General features: G+C 36.1%; 1 pseudogene; it reads right to left on the reverse strand.

Annotated features, from left to right (window-relative positions):
• Positions 1–1,327: 1,327 nt before the first annotated feature.
• On the reverse strand, positions 1,328–13,622 carry LOC137656543 (KRAB-A domain-containing protein 2-like; annotated as a pseudogene).
• Between the last annotated feature and the right edge of the window lie 3,657 nt (positions 13,623–17,279).

Here is a 17,279-nt window from a genome sequence, read left to right on the forward strand (position 1 = left end):
ACCTTTTACCTGAGCTCAATATATACATACCTCGAAACATGGATGTAACCTCAACACATGCAACCAGGAGTACCGAGAGGGCCCCAAGAAACAGAGGGAGAGATCAAAACTTAGACACGTGAGAGAGCATCTGGGATGCAATTATCCACCCCTTTAATGTGTTTTATAATTAAATTGAACTCTTGTAGCTGAAGGGCCCAACGCAGGATCCTCTGGTTTGATCCCTTCATACGTTCAATGAATACCAACGGATTATGGTCGGTCCAAATTTCTATAGGGAATGAAAAGTTAGTTACATATGGTTTAAAATGTACCAATGTCCGCACCAATGCCAGAGCCTCTTTCTCAATGGTGGAGTACTTTCTTTCCGCCTCTAGTAACTTACGGCTGTAGTAAGATACGGGGCGTACTTCACCATCATCACTCCTTTGAAAGAGGACTCCCCCAATTCCTACGTCACTGGCATCCACGGCTATGATGAATGGCTTCTGAAAATTGGGAGAAACCAATATTGGATTAGACACGAGTAACATCTTAAGTTTTAAAAATGCTTCTTCGCATCGAGAAGACCAAATAAATTTCTGCCCTTTTTTTCAATAAATTAGTTAGAGGCTGTGCAAGGTCAGAGAAGTTTCGGACAAACCTATGGTAATATCCCAACATACCCAGCACCTTACGAACCTCTCTGACATTACACGGTCTCTTCAAAGCAACTATGGCCTCGAGATTGGCTTGCTTAGGAGCAACTTTACCCAAGCCAATCTCGTGACCCAAATAACTAACCTTAGCTTTCCCAAAGTTACATTCACCCAGATTCACAACATCGTTGCTGTGTACCACCAAGTCATCTATATAGATTTCTGTACCTTCCCGGCCACAAATCACCCGGTTCATCAGATGCTGGAAAGTACAGGCAGCGTTCTTCATCCCAAAGGGCATTACTTTGCACTCGTAAAGCCCTGAGGGCGTCACAAATGCTGAAATTTCACAGGCACGGCCAGATAGGGGGACCTGCCAATACCCCTTTAACAGATCCAATTTTGTAATGAACCTCTCAAGACCTATCAGGTCCAGACAATCCTCAATACGGGGAAGAGGAAAGGAATCATTTTTAGTAACCGAGTTTACCCTCCTATAGTCAACACACTTACGATATTTACCATCAGGCTTCTTCACCAAGACTATAGGGGAACTCCATGGACTTACTGATGGTTGAATGAGATTGTGCTCCAGCATGTATTTAATTTCGTCTTCCACAATGGCACGCTTCTCTGGACTAAGGCGATACGGGCTTTGCTTAACCGGAGAAGCATCCCCAACATCAACATCATGCTGGAGCAACCTCGTCCTTCCTGGAGAGTCCTGAAATAAGTCAGAAAATTCCATAATTAGGCTTAGTATATATTGTTTCTGAGGGGCCTCCAGATGCTCTAACCCCTCTTTTAATACACCTAAATTTTGCAAGTTATTACCTAGAGCATCTGAAGGCACATGGTCCAAAACATCTTCCAGGTTTTCCTCAACAGGTGCAACCACACTCATAACTGGCTCAAAAACAATGGCTAAATGATCCCGTCTATCATTAGAGTAAGATTTCAACCTGTTTATGTGGAAAATTTTACATTTACGTCGAGTTCCAGGGGCTTAAAATACATAATTGACCTCAGACAACTTTCTCAACACCTTCCAGGGGCCCTTGTACCTGGGTTCAAGGAAGTTGTCTGGGTCTGTGCTTAAAGCTAATACCGAGTCCCCTGACTCAAATGAACGTACCTTACACTTCTGATCAAATTTGGTTTTCATCGTAGCTTGGGAAGCAGACAAATTATCTTTGGCATACTTTCAACCTACGGCTAACTTGGACTTAAGTTCACTAACAACTTCTCCCACCGTATGCTCTCCTCTCTGATTTGCTTCGAGCAATTCATGGAAAATTTCCAAAGGTCCTCGAACCTTGTGCCCAAATATTAATTCAAAGGGAGCAACGCCAGTAGAAGAATTGGGAAAATTCCTTATGGCAAAGAGAGCAAAGGGAAGCCCTTTATCCCAATCCTCTCCTTGCTCATAACAATATTTTTTCAATATACACTTAAGGGTCTGGTGAAATCTTTCCACCACACCCTGATTCTCAGGATGGTAGGGTACACTGGTAATGTGCTGAATGGCCAGTTCAGCACACTTACTCTTAAATACCCTGCTTGTAAAATTCGAGCCGCAATCTGACTGAATTTTACAAGGCAGTTCATACCTGGAGAAAAACTCCACTAATTTGTCAAACACAGCTTTTGAGGTTATTTTCTTCATTGGAAAGGCCTCAGGAAAACGTGATGCTCTATCCATTATGGTCAGGAGATGCGTAAACCCTAACTTCGTCCTAGGCAGAGGCCCTACCACATCAATTACCAATTCTGCAAAGGGTTCTCCAATTGAAGGAATTGGGTTAAGAGGAGCCTTGGGAATAGGTTGATTTGGTTTACCCATCACCTGACACACTTCACAAGTTCTTACAAATTTCTTCACCGAAGACTTCATTCCTGGCCACCAAAAACATTTACTCAACCTACAAAAAGTTTTACTTAATCCTAAGTGGCCAGAAAAGGAGTCCTCATGTGCAAGGCTTAACACAGCCTCACTAAACTTGGTAGGTACGACAATTTGTCTTAAACAAGAAGTCACACTTAGCTGATGAGTTGGGGGACGACTGACCCTATACAACAATCCTTTCAAAACCACAAACCTGGGCCTGGTCAAATCGTCAGTATTACCTAACTCGAATGAAAATTCATCTTTTTGGGCCTGTATGAAAGAGAGACGGTCACAATCAGATTTCAATAATTTAAAAATTCCAAAACTAGAACTACTGCCACTACTACTACCTTCTACTAGCCCGGGCTTCTCTACCTCTACTTCTAAATTACTTAAATTTAGGTCATCATCATTATCAGCTTCCGCTGCACGCTTAGCAGAGGCTCGAGTAGTTATTGCCACAGGGCAAGCCGTGACCGAAACAATAGGAAATAATTCCTGCCCCTCTGCACTCAACATATCATTCCCAAGGATTCCGTCTATTCCTGGTATCGGCAGGCTCTCAACTACCGCCAGCTCAGTAACCTTATGATACCCTGGGAAGGACAGCTCCACCCTTACTAAGGGAGCAGATACCACCGTATCGGGAAATCCTCACAGGACCACGTATTCTCCAGTATAGGGAACTAAGTTAGACAAGGACCCTGCCAACACCAAAGATCTAGCGGATCCTGTGTCCCTCAAGAACTTAACATAAAGTGTAGAGGTCTCAGATTTCAATTTTCCTGGGTAGACATATTTGTTAAATGGTCATAAATTACCAGTGGACTCACACAATACCGGTTTTACTTTACCTACATCTGGTTCACTACTAACCTGGGGATCAACAGTTTTACCATTCTTACTCTGAAATAGAATTATTTGAAATTAGCGAGATTGGCGTAGGCTGATTAACATTATTTTGACTCTTATTTTGATTCTTTTGGAGGTAACGGCTCCTGGCTCTACATTCAGCTTGTCGATGCCCTGGCTTATTGCACCAAAAGCAATTACCTCTAACTTGATTAGTTTTACCCGAATTGCCACGGTTAGAAAAAACCAGAGTGTGCCCACCACTCAAGTCCTTTCTGCAGCCACTACCATCATGATTACTCATACTACTATCTGGGATACTAGATTGGTTTTTAAAGGGATTATTCGACTTAGAAGACAAATTACTATTATTATTAGGGTATGAGGACAAGAAGTTACCTGACCCAGCCCGATGGGTCAGGACAAACTCATCAGCTACCTGAGCCGCCTTGGACAAAGTAAAAATTTTAGTGTCCTCCAGATGAACCCTCAATTCTTTACTACACACCTTCTTAAACTCCTCCAGTACCATCAGTTCCCTCAAGGAAGAGAAGGAAGCAATTTGACGACTTTTCAGCCAGTTGTCAAACTGCTCCTCCTTGAGACGAGCGTACTCAACATAAGACATGGAATTGGGCTTGCCAGTGGTTCGGAATCTCTGGCGATAGGCCTCAGGGACCAAATCATAGGCCCTGAGAACCAAAGCCTTTACTTTGTCATAATCTCTGGCAAGGCCCTCTTCCAATGCATTATACACCCGCAGTGCCTTGCCCGTCAATCTACACTGTATGAGTACCGTCCACATTTTTGTGGGCCAAGACAACCGGGTGGCAACCCTCTCAAAAGCTTTAAAAAATTCTGGTACGCTCCCCTCATCAAAAACTGGAATTAACTTTAGTGCACCCGAAATATTAAATTTGTCTGATGATGAGCTATAGGGAGAACTAACATGGTTAGGGGACCCTTGCACCTTGGCCAACTCAAGCTTAAGCTTGAGCAACTCAATCTCATGTTTCCGGGCCCTCTCGTCCTCCTCAAACTGCAGCTTCAATAACTCAATTCTCTTACAAATTACATGGAACTCCTCCTGCCCCATTACATGAGCAGAAGGTGTTACATGGTTGGGAACAGCCTCCTCAGCTAAAAAGGGGTCAGTTGAAATATTAACATTTTTAACAGTCCTGGCCGGAGTAGGAAAATTGGCCGGACCTTCATACATAACCTTTACTGCAAGGGAATCAGCGAACAGGGACAAACCAGGATTTTTGCTCACATCATCGACTATGGATCCTTCTTGGTCCGATCCAAAATCAGTGCCACTCTCAAAATCACTGGCTAGACCGCTAGCTACCTCATTACCCTCAGCCAAATCTTGGGACGCTTTTTCCTTAACCAGTTTTAACAAATTGGCCCGAGTGTCAGAGGAATTATGAGGGATCTCCAACCACCGGGCACACTGTACCAAATAAGCCCTTGTCAAAACTCCTAAATATTTCAAACAGTCAGCCGAACCCAAGAATTCTGACGGGTCAAAAGTAAAGTCCTTCATTTTAATAAAAATAATATCCTATGGGGAAGGAAAGCAACTAAACCAAAAATCAAATATCAACAATAAATACTGTCAAATCCCTCCAGAGCTGAACTGCTCCCCCAAACACTGAGTACACCTGCGTACGATCCTGTCACGGTCGCCACTTGTTACGACCTGTGTAGGCCGTAGTTCTGGTTCTTTAAACTTTGATTTTTTAAAGAAATCGTAGGCAGTACATTATTTATGTAACACGGTGAACTGAGGGAAGACAGAACAAAAACACTGGAAAAATCTAACAATATTTATTACAATACACTTAAATGAATTCAACCTTGCACCAGGAGTAACAAAAAGCTCCTAAGACAAACAACAATGAGTAAACAAAAATGTCCTGGAGGACTAATATACAGAGTCCTCTATATACACAAGGTTGACCTATATCTAATAATCTTAACCCTAACATAGAAAAACTAAACAGATCAAAAGTATGGCTCATATATTAAGCCGGGCCCACAAATATCAACAAACCACTACCCTATTACTAAACAGATAGGAATAAGGAAGACAGGAGAAGTGAAAAGGCAGAAAAACCTTAAAATTACCTACCTACACACACAAACATTAAAGGCTAAACCAAATACCCAATTATAAAACTTAACACGAGACAGCATACAAATACACATACCACATTAAATTAAAGGCATAAATACTTATACATTCACATAAAAGAATTATGCTGAGAGTCATAATTTATAGATACATGTACATATCTCAACACTGTATTACCTATCCGTGGAAATACTTATAACCGTACTTATCCATACATGGATTAGATGACAGATAGGGGACGAACGTTCATCAGCATCAGAGGGAGTATCATTAACACCAGGAAAACGGGCTGAGCATATCCGTAACGATAATAAAAATATCGTAACTTTACCTGGGTAATGACTCCCTACTTTCCTCCTCACGGACCCTTGGTCCAAAGACGAGCAGCGTAACACATATGATGACGCTCTTTGATCACGGCAATAGTACCTCCAACAGTGCCGGGACGGAGCGACGGCACCGTCTTACCGCAGGATCCTCAGGCGGGGAAAATAACGCCAAGTGAAAGTCGCAAGTGACACATACACTTGCAGGACGTAACGAGCGAGGTGGCTATCGCAGGTGACAAAACCCTTGCATACGTGGTCCGTGATCCAAAGAAGTGTACAATTTACCGCGGGTGGCTCAATGACACCAGCGAAATAATCCTCCAAAGGAAACTATTCCTTATGAAGGAATCAATGGCGTCTACCAAGGGCTGCTGAATTAGTATACACGTCTGTGCTCAAGGTACGGTCCGAACTGAACATTCCAGGCAGCAGTAGTCTCGTCCACGGCTCTCACTAAACACCAAACACTCGAAAAGAAAAAATAAACAAAAGAGTTAATGGCAATTCACTAATTAACGACGGAGGAGGAGCGAAGGTTATCACCGAACTCTTATGAAAAAGGCAGTTAACATTTACTCCTGCCGAAGACCGAATTTATTTATAAACAATTAAATAACCTACTTTAACATAACAGCTACATCTTAGAGAAATACAATCTAATTTGCAGTTACATTTCTGGTAACCTTGGCCACCAGTTGATCAAGTTACCGCAGCTCTGAGAGTAACGTGGATGTCTGGTCCATCAGCCACTTTAAGTAGTTTTTCACCAATTTTATCTAAATCAGCTCTATTAAAGCAAGAATTTGAGGAGCCTTCTTTGCACCCTAAATGATACGTCATTTTCCATTGGAGAGCACATCTACTAGTAAGTTTTTAGGGTCTGAAGGATCCCGATCAACGTCTGGAATTCTTAGAGTAGCGTTGTCTTCTACCTGCAGTGATTCCTGCATCCTCATACCCCTACGAATCATCTTTGATGCGGATTGAGCCTAACTAATGTCGACCTTTTCCCGTATAGCTTCGATGGCATTAACCCTTTCTTCAATACCCTTCAAACCCTTTTCACTTTCAGGTTGCTCTGGAACCTCTTCATCTTCAAGTTGCAGTTCTGTTTTCCTACTCTCGTCGTCTTCCCTTTCGCCATAATTACCGTCCTCGCTGAAGAACTGAAAATAATAGGTCGTTAGCTCATATCATACTTTTCTGATTGTAACTAGGCATATGACTTAAAGAATTTTAGTATTACTATGCTTTCAAAAAACCTGAAGCTTTAGGAAATGGATACTTACAAAATATGTAAAGACCTATTAACACAGTAAATTAGGTCTTTCAACTTATGATTTTTGGAGAAATGAGAAGGAAGAAGATTAAGTGCACTCCATTAGAATAGTGTATGAAAAATTCAGTTTCAAAGTGCATTATCAGTTTATCTTTTTTGATAGATTATTTAATATTTACCTTGTCAAGATCTTCTTCGCAGCATATGCCATCCAAAACTGTTTCAGGAAGATTTGTTGAAGAAAAACCAACTGACGGTTCTTTTCCAAAGGTGCCCTTAAATGCTGTATGTTTCGTTGTCTCATGCTTCGAGATATTTACTTGCCACTGAACAAATTTCAAGCCAATACTCCATTTCTTGGAATTATTCTCTCGCATCCATATCTTCAATTTATCGTGGATTACACCATTGAGTCGCTCCACTGCTCTTTGGCTTTGGGAATTCCTTGGCCGACCTGTCACTAGCTGCAATTGTGGCCAAAGTGTTGATAATTCGGATATCACAGAATTCACAAATTCCCTACCGTTGTCACTTTGCAGTACTGCGAGAGCACCGAATGTTAAAAACACTGGTAGAAGTGTCTGAGCTACCTCTTCTGCTCTTTTAGATTTAAGGGGGCTTAACACAGAAAATTTGATAAAATGATTAACATAAGTTAGGATGTATTTATGATCACCGTCAGGAAGTGACTGAAAATTTATTAGATCAATTTGGTACCCCGATTGGTTTCACGACAAGCCCTTTTGGTTGCTTCCGACTCTTTTTTTAAATGGCACTCTACCCAAAAGTTAAAAAACAGGTTACAATATTCCATAGTTATGTTAGACCATTTCTTTTTAACTTCAAATAAAGTTTTCTTCTCGCCATCATGACCAACATCTTTATGTGCCTTTTCTATTGCACCATACACTTCCTCAAACGCTGCTACGTATTTATAATGTTCTACCTCATCTGTCCTTTTCTTTATCAAACATTCCGTTTTGCATATCTTGAACAATAGTTATAATTAATAGTGGTGATAGCATTACTTTCTAGATCCTTTGATAACCTTGATATAATATCTTTCACTTTTTCAAGCGAGGACAGTCTTGTGTTCTTTCCTTCAACGGTGGTCCGTAACTTTGCCTTGAAATTTTCTTTTACTTCCATCGCTGAAGCCATGAGGATTATTCGATATTCACCAAGAACTTTTGTAAAGAAAGGGAAGAATTCCGTAACTAATCTACGTATTTGTCGAGAGAATTATCATGAGTACCATATGTTTCACTTCACACCTTCACTCCTATTTACAAGTTGATAACAATTGTCGGTGATAGTAAGGCATTAGGCTACTAAAACTTACTTATAAATGACCAAACTGCCATTAACAAAAGAGATTAGAATAGGATAAAACATTAAAAGTAAAAAATACTGTCAACATATATTCTATTCACAAAATTTCTTCACCCATTAATTACAGATGGTATAGTAGTCGATTTATCAATATTCGGCAAAATGGTCTTGCCGAGTATTGAAACCCTGCTGATTTTAAGTACTAGGCAAGAAAAATTGCTCATTTTACATAATCGGCAAATCGCTTGCTCATTCTCAATAATAGGCATTTCTATTGCCGATTTTCAATAATCGGCAATTTTCAATAATGAGCGTAACACACACATACACACACATATATATGTATATATATATATATATATATATATATATATATATATATATATATATATATATATATATATATATATATATATATATATATATATATATATATATATATATATATATATATATATATATATATATATATAGATAGATAGATAGATAGATAGATAGATAGATAGATAGAGAGATAGATATAGATTTTTTTTTCATGAATAAATCTCTCCATAAATATTCCTCTTTAATCCAATAACTCTTATTCATATATACATAAGACTTTGGTAATTTTGAGTTTGCTCTTGCTGCGACCATCCCTCTACAATCTATCTTTCTCTTACTCACCCCACTTAGCTGCCAGAGTCCTGTACTCCCATAAAGTATTTCCTTTTATCACTTGATATTTCTATGAACTCAGAGAACATGTTATCAAACTTCATAAGCTTCAACAGACCGTTTAGGGTGAGACAGGAATGAAGAATATTCAACAAATTCGAACATAATTCATGGAATGAATCAATTGCGAGCTTTTTAAGTTGAAAGAAGGCAAATCTCACTTATGATTTTCTTCACAAAAACCCATCATGTGAGATTCACTGGAATATTTTCTTATTATTCAATACTTCCTTATTCACTTTAATACTTACATATTTGCGGCCCCCAAAAAACTTGAGATTTATATAACTCAACTATAAAAATCATGGAATTTTCTTAATTAATTAATGGCACTAAACAACGTTATAAATACATTACAATGGGGAAATTTCTTCAAAGTACTGTAATGTTGAACAATAAAAACCGTTAAAATGACAAATTACTACGTTTCATACAGAAACTATCAGAAATACATCACATTGTGATATGTAATCAATGTTCCATAAGGTTATAAAATATTAATTTTGCAATGTATATTCATTAAATCACATCAAATGACGTTAAAAAACACATTATATTGAATTCATTAAACGCCCTTTACTATAGGCCAATTCAATAGATATATAGAATTAAGATAACTGCTCATTACGTTCCCTAAAGTAACATTCAACCCCATTGAAGGAATTATGAAGTAACCTAAGTGCCCTGAAAACTTGTCCCTCTCTCTCTCTCTCTCTCTCTCTCTCTCTCTCTCTCTCTCTCTCTCTCTCTCTCTCTCTCTCTCTCTCTCATGAAGAAGTTATTCCATGTTCTTTAGTTATAGAATAGATCAATATTTTCGTTTCTTAAGTGAGATTTTTTAATCCTTTTTATCGTTGACTTTTCTTTGTATGTAATAATAATGAAAATAACAATAATAATAATATAATTGTTATCTCCAAAGGAGAGAAAGACATTCACAACTTTTTTTCAAAATGTTCACTCAAAAATTTTGTCAATTCATAATAATCCGTCCTAATTAAGGAACGTTTTCTTAAGAACACCCTTTTTATTTTGGGTTTTCTTTTTTTCTTAATTCTTAGATGTTTATATGATTTAGACGATTTTTTTTCCAGAAAATTCCATCCCTGGAAGTATTTTTATGATGCGAAACATATTCCTGGAAGAGAAAACCTTTTTCCACCCTCTTCGATCTTATGATACTGGAGAAGCTACTATATACAAGGAGGTAATTAAATGTCGCACTACTGTACTTGTGTGATTATTTTCTAATCGAAATATACTTCTGAATTCCGATCGTTCCTCACTTACGTCTTCTAAAGCTTTTATATTTCCATTGTTAAAACATTATCATACATCTTTGTCAAGTTTCACTCCGAGATTCCTATTCATCTCTCTTAATTTCCCTTTAGGTACCACCATCCATGTCCTCACGTCTCTCTCTCTCTCTCTCTCTCTCTCTCTCTCTCTCTCTCTCTCTCTCTCTCTCTCTCTCTCTCTCTATGTTATGGGGAGAAACAGAAGCTGTTATTCCCTTATTGCATAATCTTCGGTTCTCGAGAATTATCTGTTTTGCTTATAACATTATCAATACAATTTTTTCTACTCATACATGGAAAATCCATAATCCTATTTATCACTTTCCAATGAGTAAATCATCCATACAATAATAATAATAATAATAATAATAATAATAATAATAATAATAATAATAATAATAATAATAATAATAATAATAATAATAATAATAATAATGGAGGTACATTGATATCCCTAGAAATTTAACAAAACTTTTTCTATATTTTACTAATTAAATTTTACTTAATCTGCTCAGTAAATTTTACTTATTTTACTAATCAAATTCACTTCAAAATAATCATTCCTAATTGAGGGAGTTTTCTCTAAGATTTACCTTTCAATTTTTTTTTTCCGGATATGATGGAGATGAGTCTTTTTCAAAAAAATATCTCCAAAGGTTTTCTAACTATAAAAAAAAAAAAGATCTCGGAAGAAAAGTCATTTTTTTATAGTTCTCTTCGACTTCTACTAAAGAATGTTTGTCTTTCCTTCTTGTTAGATCACAAGATGTCGGCGGAAGTACAAGGGAAAGCAGGGTCTTTGTTAACAGGACGAGGATTGAAGGTAATTCATTGTAACAAGTTCCAATGTTAATGTTTATATAGTTTCTTACAGAAAATTTTTACGTAACGAAAAGAATTACGCACGAGTTCCGATTAATTGTCCGTGGATTTTTCAAAACTGTTAAGATCTCTCATTGTATTTTAAGAATAATCAGTTCGGTGTTTCTTTTCCAAATTTTACCCCGAAGTTTTCATCTCTCCCTCTCTCTCTCTCTCTCTCTCTCTCTCTCTCTCTCTCTCTCTCTCTCTCTCTCTCTCTCGAACTAGAACTAGAACTAGTAGTAGAACAAGAACTAAAAAATTAGAACTTTGGGAGGGAAGAATCACTTTCCCCCGGATTGTTTATCTTTGTCGACTATTTTTCCGTAGTGGAAGAAGCTTTAGTTGGAAAAAATAATGTTGTCTGAAAGTTTTCAAAAGAACAGCATATTTTTTTCGGAGATTTTGATCATACCATGTTTTGCAGGTTAATGCTCTTTCTCCACTTTAGTTATATACTCTGATAACCTTCGTGATCCCCTAATCTTTTTGCGTATGTAGTAAACTTTGAATATTTCCCTGTGATTTTGAGTAAATGAAGTTAATAAAGTTCAAGGAAATTTGTTGATATTTTACCTCAGACTTTTGACATCTCTTATATTCATACTTTTCTTTTAATAAAATTTATCCTGTTAACCTTATAGTTTTCTTTTTTCAATTTGTTGACAATCTTAGCATATATATAAATTCTGTTGGCGAAAGAGTTCTGTATATGTAAGTTCAGCTCTCTCTCTCTCTCTCTCTCTCTCTCTCTCTCTCTCTCTCTCTCTCTCTCTCTCTCTCTCTCTCTCTCTCTCCCTCAAGCACACATATAAACGAGCTCAAACACTCCAAAGAGCCCCTTCACCTCCCCATAAATCAAGCCTCTTGTTAAGGAAGCCACTTTCGTATGCTTTCACAACACGCCCCCCTCCCCCCCCTCCTGGCCCTCGCCTCCATTCTTAAAAAGGTTTATTCAAGTCAGTTATTCTTTATGTAACAAAGGAGGATTCAAGATTTAATTCCTTTTACTGAAATATTAACTTCAGCCGAACATTGAATTGATCTCTCAATTCTTCATGATCCTTTACCAATAGAAGTGAAATGACTTTACATTCAATAACTTTTCTCACAGAAAATACAATATCGATTTAAATTACTAAAACAGATAATTTTATTCTCTAATCTGAAAAAAAAAGAGTAATATCAATGTCGTTCCTTTTTCCGAAAGAAAATGGAAAATAACAATTGTTATTATCCTACTTATTAGAAATTAGTGAAAAATATATAGAAGTAATTGTCTACAATTTTATTGAAATAAAGGAGACTTAGAGTTTAAATTTCTGTAGCTGAAAGAAGAATGAAATCAACTTAATTTTAACATAACTTTCAAAAAGATGTCATTAAATTGAAATGTGAAAATTTCAGTTGATTAAAATCCCGGTAGAAATATCATTCAAAATGTAAGCTTATGGCTCTGACAATATGATAGATTCTGATTTATTAATACATAATTTTCAGTTTGCTTCATACTTCTCTCTCTCTCTCTCTCTCTCTCTCTCTCTCTCTCTCTCTCTCTCTCTCTCTCTCTCTCTCTCTCTCTCTCTCTCTCTCTCTCTCTGACAAATACTTTCAGCATACAAAATATTTCTGACCTTTTTTCTCGCTTGCTAAGACATAAAAATTTTGTCAAGCGAGAGATATATGAAAAGGTAAACAATAAACATTTTAATTTTGCTGACCAACAAAACTAATTAAATTGTACAGAGAATCTGGAAGAGAAAGCAAGGCAAGGGTTTTAACATCTTATTTCAATTAGAAGAATTCTTTTGGAAGCCTCACTAAAGAATTCTTTCTGAGGTTTTGACCACAAAACAGAAGCTGCTCATTTGGGAGGCTTGATAAAGGACACAAAATACATAAGAAATACGTATGGACAGAGATTTAGACGGACAGGCAAGTCTATTTAGGTAACAAGCCGGAGATCTATAAGATAACGAAGAATAATACAGAAAAAGAAACTTTTGTTTATAACTGAGATTAGCTTGAACTCTCTCGTGTAAATGAAACGCATAAATGAAACAAAAGTGTTTAAATGGAGATCTGATATTCTTGACTGAATATTACATGTTATTGTTTATTTTATTGTCATCCTGAATATTTCTAAAAGTTTTTTTTTATATATATATAATTCCTGTGTCAGCCAAGATTCTTTAGGGTAGATAATAAATATCTAAGCAAATAAGTCTGTCATTGAGCTAATATTACAAGTGTGACTCAGCAACTGAGCCAGCACTTACGGATTTCATTTCGAAGATGCTGCAACATAATGTATGATTTGTGTTTGAGTCAGATGATTTACATAGAATTGAATTTTATATTTTGCCGTTTACTTATATCATCGTTTAAGATGAATTTCTTGAAATAGATTTGAAAGCTTTTCATAATAATTACAGCTCAGCTTCTACTTAAATTTATTGTAGCATTTGTTTTTATCTCTATGAAATAGAATACCGCGTTTAGACATGGAACAATTAACAGTACATCATTGCTCTAGAGAATTTAAAGGTTTTAGATTATTAACGGCTCCATAAAATATCGGTTCCAGGAAAGGAAAAACGAGAATGGAATACTCATCGTCTTTTACTGACAAAGTTGCCAAGTTATTATCAACCTCTTTAATAATCAGGTTTACACTAATGGTGCCTTCGTAATAGTCATTAACATCTTTATTAAGTATCTATGAATATATATATATATATATATATATATATATATATATATATATATATATATATATATATATAAACACATTTATATATATATATATATATATATATATATATATATATATATATATATATATATATATATATATATATACACACAAACATATATACATATATATATATATATATATATATATATATATATATATATATATATATATATATATATATATACATTTATATATATATATATATATATATATATATGTATATATATATATATATATATATATATATATATATATATATATATATATATATATATATATATATATATATATATATATATATATATATGATACAGATACGAGATATTCTTGTGTAAAAGTTTTGTTCTATGATGAATTCGAAGCTATGATTCTATTATTGAACTTTGACCAATGAGAATTACTTTGAGGTACATAATACTTTTTACTGTGAGTAATATATTCAATACAACTTGAATTATCAACATATTTTATATGACGAATGCTTAGCCTAAGAGATCAGGCTGCATCTGGCTACTGGCCATAATCCATCAGCAATGAGTCTCTCTCTTTAATATAAGTTAATCTTAATCCCTCGACCCCTCAGCAACTCTCGAGGAACTTTGCAGATTGCCTAAATTAATTTTATTCAAATGTATGATATTAATTGAATGCCTTGAAGTCCCTTGGAGGGGGAGATCACTGCTTTTATAATTGCTGATGTTCGCATTTGTTGAATGACTACTTACAAATAATTCATTCGGCCATTAGCTACGTCCAACTCCGAAACTGTCGTTGGTTGGTAAGTTACCTGCTATACAGTCATAGGTTCATTACCTACGTCCGAATTCTTCGTATGTCGAATAGTTAGCGACTGAAGTGTTATTGTTTGATTAGTTACCTCTTAAATAATGACTAGTTGAATAGCAATCATTGTTTGTTTATAACTCCGCTCAGAAGCTACCCCTTTCTTAGTTACCAACATTAATTAATATGTTACCTCCTGAACTGTAATTTGGTCTATTATCTACATACATATTGGTTGATTGTATACCAACTAAGCAGCTATTGTTTGATTAGCTACTGTCGAAGCAGTCAATGGCCGATTATTCATCTCCCAAACAGTCATTGGTCTCTTAGTACTTCCCAACAGTCATTGCTTTACTGATTACCTACTAAGTATTTCTTGGTCATGCAGCCACCAAACAAACAATTATTGGTCAGTTAGTCACCACCTAAATAGTCAATAATTTATTTTTTAAACAGTCAGTGATTGATTGTATATCAATAAAGTATCCATTTGTCGATTCGCTACCTCCTACGCAGTTATTGGTCAGTTAGCTACCTCTTAATCTCTCCTTGGTCTATTAGCTTCATTGGCCGATTACCTACCTTGTATACAGCTACTGATTACCTACTGAGCAGGCATTGGTTAATTAACCATTCACTGAACAATTATTTGTTTATTGGCTGCCTAGTAGGTGCTCATTGTCTGATTATATCCTTACTAGATAGTCATTAATCAATTAGTTACCTATTAAACAGACATTGGTTGATTAGTTACCTATTAAGTGTTTATTTTTCAAATAGGAAACTACAAAGAAGCCATTATTTTTTCAGATGCCTCTAACACAGTTACTGGTTAATCAACTGCTTACTAAACAGTCATTGGTCGCTTGATTGATAAACACTAATTTTCAGGATAAATCGCCCTCGCGTCGCAAAACCGAAGGTCAGAGGCAAAAAAACTCTATGCAGTTGGGAGATGTCCCAAGTCACCTTATTAAGTGGTACGAATATCAAAGTCCGGTCCATCAAAAACGGCATTAGCTGGCCAGCCCATTAAGAAGTCATTGGTAAATTAGATAAATACTAAACACCAAATATCCAATTAGCTACCTACTAGGTAGTGTCATTTGTTGATTAAATGCCTACTAAGTAGTCATTGGTTGATTACGTACCTACTTATGATCCTTGGTTAATTAGGTAGCCACTGATAAGTTAGCCATTAAATAAAAACGTCCTCAGATTATTCTATTGTGTAAAAATATCTTAGAGTATCAAAGGTAACATTTATATTATGGTGTCATTACAAGACCTTGAATAACCTTATAAAGTAAAAGTTATTTCATTCAATATGGTAATTATTGTAAACTATTAATTTCCTTCAGTTTTATTCATTTCAGGAAGGAAGTGAAGTTTTTACTATAATTATCTTGAAATGGTTTAAGTAGTCCCTTCTTGACTCAGAGGACTTGGTCAAAGTATATTTACTGCAGTGATTTGTGAGAAGTGAGGCAATGGAAAGTGAGGGAAGCATGACTGATTAAAATAGAGACGACTATAAGGAACTGGCCTAAAATGAATGGTAAGAATTAAAGAAGTTAAATGAAGAAAGCATCATTCCTAAATCCTTAAAAAGAGATGGTTGGAATTAGAGGTGAGTGCGTGAGAATGCAAGGAATGTGGGTATGAAGGGAATTTTGTCTAAAGTGTACACTACAAAGCAAACTGTAAGCAAATGAGAAGTTTAATGAAATATATATTTTTTACAATTCTCACAAAACTGGGATTTTGAAATAAAGATATACGTTTCATCTGTTTGTCTTATGCATGTGTGTGACCACATGTCATTCATCTTCTCTCTCTCTCTCTCTCTCTCTCTCTCTCTCTCTCTCTCTCTCTCTCTCTCTCTCTCTCTCTTGTTAATCCTGCTGTCACTCGATCCCTGCTGCTTCCGGAAGTGGGCGCACCTTCCTGTTTAGAGGTCCCCCTCAAGGAGTGATTTGGAGGACTCTTAACCAAGTTTGTTTAATGACGAAGGAATGCTCTTGTGTGGTCGCTTCAAATGACTTAGCTCTTCCGGGTAACAAATGAGGCAGCCACTGTTGTATCACAACAATCAAACGCTTTTTTTTTTAATTCCAGATAATCACTTGGTTGAATGACAGAGCTGATATATTTACTCTCGCTTCTTGTCATATTTTACAAATATGTGAAAAATTTCACGTTCACATCTCTTTGAAAACATTTCATCCGGTATGAAACCAAACTTGATAATTCTCAAGAGAGCGTTACAAAGTTTTTTTCTCTTTGATGGAAATTATTTCATACAAAAATGAATCCTTTTATTCTTTGTCATTTCTAATCAGAAGAATTCCCTTACTGTCAACAACAATATTCCATTGATTATTACAACGACAAACATGAA

The sequence above is a fragment of the Palaemon carinicauda genome, chromosome 17 (genome assembly GCF_036898095.1).
Source record: "Palaemon carinicauda isolate YSFRI2023 chromosome 17, ASM3689809v2, whole genome shotgun sequence".
In the NCBI taxonomy this organism is placed as follows: domain Eukaryota; kingdom Metazoa; phylum Arthropoda; class Malacostraca; order Decapoda; family Palaemonidae; genus Palaemon; species Palaemon carinicauda.